This window comes from Pseudophryne corroboree, unplaced genomic scaffold, assembly GCF_028390025.1.
Source record: "Pseudophryne corroboree isolate aPseCor3 unplaced genomic scaffold, aPseCor3.hap2 scaffold_3092, whole genome shotgun sequence".
Classification (NCBI taxonomy): Eukaryota; Metazoa; Chordata; class Amphibia; order Anura; family Myobatrachidae; genus Pseudophryne; species Pseudophryne corroboree.
Genome location: NW_026969771.1, coordinates 1 through 2248, shown reverse-complemented (window position 1 = coordinate 2248; position 2248 = coordinate 1). Strand labels below are relative to the sequence as shown.

Sequence of the window (2248 nt, the reverse complement as noted above, 5' to 3'; positions counted from 1 at the left end):
ATTTTCTTAAGCTTTGCATTCCAAAATGGGCTAGCATTCTTTATTTCCAATAGGCACATTAAGCTACTTCCCCAATATTTATTTTTTTGTGTTAAAAGTTATTCATACACAACTTGGTAAAACATACTAAATTTAATACATAATGGATTACATCCTGGATTATCTTTTTCAACAATCTGTAAATTTACAATTAAAAATTGTGTATTAGATTTTTTAGATTGATTTTGCTTAGATTTGCATATACTCCTTGTCTAAATTGTCTATTTTTATACTATTAGTAGATGCCTTAATCTTTGTTATTATCCTATCTAATATTATTTTTTATTTTGTAATGTGGAAAGAAACTGGAGCATTTTTATGATACCCATGCTTCAAGTGACTCTATGGCTTAAGCTTTTTTTTGAAAAATGAAATGCTATAAAAACAAAATATGATCTGTGCTTTGAGGTACATTTGCCAGTTTTGTGTTTGCTTGCAGTGATATCTGTGGCCGGTTAGCTCAGTTGGTTAGAGCGTGGTGCTAATAACGCCAAGGTCATGGGTTCGATCCCCGTATGGGCCATTTGCTTTTCTTGATGGACAAGAATGGAATAAGCTCATCGGTGGAGTGCATGAATACTTGAAAACATCATAGACACATATATCACAAAATCTCATCAAATACATATCAGAAGCCAGTGGGAGTGTCATCCTTTGGCTGATGAAGATTTTTCTCTACATGGCTCAGTGACTTTTGTCTCAAATCAAGCAATATGGCATAACTAAGATATGCAAGGGCAAATTAATTAGTTATTATATTGCTGCTCAAACATAGAGGGCACTAGGTGTTACTAGAAGAAGAAGAAGATATGTGCTCCCCTCTCATTACTGCACACTGAAGTAAAAAAAATGGAGAATTTCTAAAGACCAGAGCGCAAGTAATGGATCTCTGCATTCTTATTGCATCTTTTCTTATTTCCAAATATTTGACATACTTCTGATTTGATAAGTTTAAAAATGAGTTTAAACAAAGGACACCACTGAAGATGATGGAATTTATATGAATTTTAAATGAAGATTTGCAATACTCATACATTGAATGAAAATGGAGCTTTGAACAATAGAAAAATAAACAATGTTAGCTCCCACGAGATATGAATTCAGATTACTAGATTCAAAGTCAAGGGTGCTAACAATTACACCATGGAACCCTCACCTGAGCAATGGCATCTACTGAAGTGCGCTCATCTTTTAAATGCAAAGAAAAGAAATTCAATACTTTATATATATTATTTCAAGTTTCTAATAAGCTCAGGGATGCAATAGGTATTATGTAGAATATTTGTCCAAACCCAATGATAATATATAAAAAGTAACCTATTTTTTAAAGGAGAAGATAGATACTAGAAACCTAAATGCCTAGGACCAATTTCAGTTGGAGCATCACCCCTTATGTTATCCTAGCATTGAATTGACAGTTTTTCTGCATTTCCATATTTGCATATCAGCCACTTACAATTGTTACAAGCTTTATAACAGAGGACTGCCTTTTTTATAGACCAAGGATGAAAGTCTCTTGTGAGTTAAGTCTGATAATGACATCACAATTTGTAAATTAAGCTATAGTATGATTACAGAGTGTAGACTGAATAAAAAGTGCTTTCCTATGGATTGAAGTTTGTATTTTCTTAAGCTTTGCATTCCAAAATGGGCTAGCATTCTTTATTTCCAATGGGCACATTAAGCTACTTCCCCAATATATATTTTTTTGTGTTAAAAGTTATTCATACACAACTTGGTAAAACATACTAAATTTAATACATAATGGATTACATCCTGGATAATCTTTTTCAACAATCTGTAAATTTACAATTAAAAATTGTGTATTAGATTTTTTAGATTGATTTTGCTTAGATTTGCATATACTCCTTGTCTAAATTGTCTATTTTTATACTATTAGTAGATCCCTTAATCTTTGTTATTATCCTATCTAATATTTATTTTTATTTTGTAATGTGGAAAGAAACTGGAGCATTTTTATGATACCCATGCTTCAAGTGACTCTATGGCTTAAGCTTTATTTTGAAAAATGAAATGCTATAAAAACAAAATATGATCTGTGCTTTGAGGTACATTTGCCAGTTTTGTGTTTGCTTGCAGTGATATCTGTGGCTGGTTAGCTCATTTGGTTAGAGCGTGGTGCTAATAACGCCAAGGTTACGGGTTCGATCCCCGTATGGGCCATTTGCTTTTCTTGATGGACAAGAAT

General features: G+C 32.3%; 2 non-coding genes across 2 annotated transcripts; both read left to right on the top strand.

Annotated features, from left to right (window-relative positions):
- The first annotated feature begins 488 nt into the window (after window positions 1-488).
- On the top strand, window positions 489-562 carry TRNAI-AAU (transfer RNA isoleucine (anticodon AAU)). Its single transcript has one exon. It is a non-coding gene; the product is annotated as a tRNA-Ile (tRNA).
- Window positions 563-2149: 1587 nt separating this feature from the next.
- TRNAI-AAU (transfer RNA isoleucine (anticodon AAU)) lies at window positions 2150-2223 on the top strand. The gene has a single exon. It is a non-coding gene; the product is annotated as a tRNA-Ile (tRNA).
- Window positions 2224-2248: the final 25 nt, after the last annotated feature.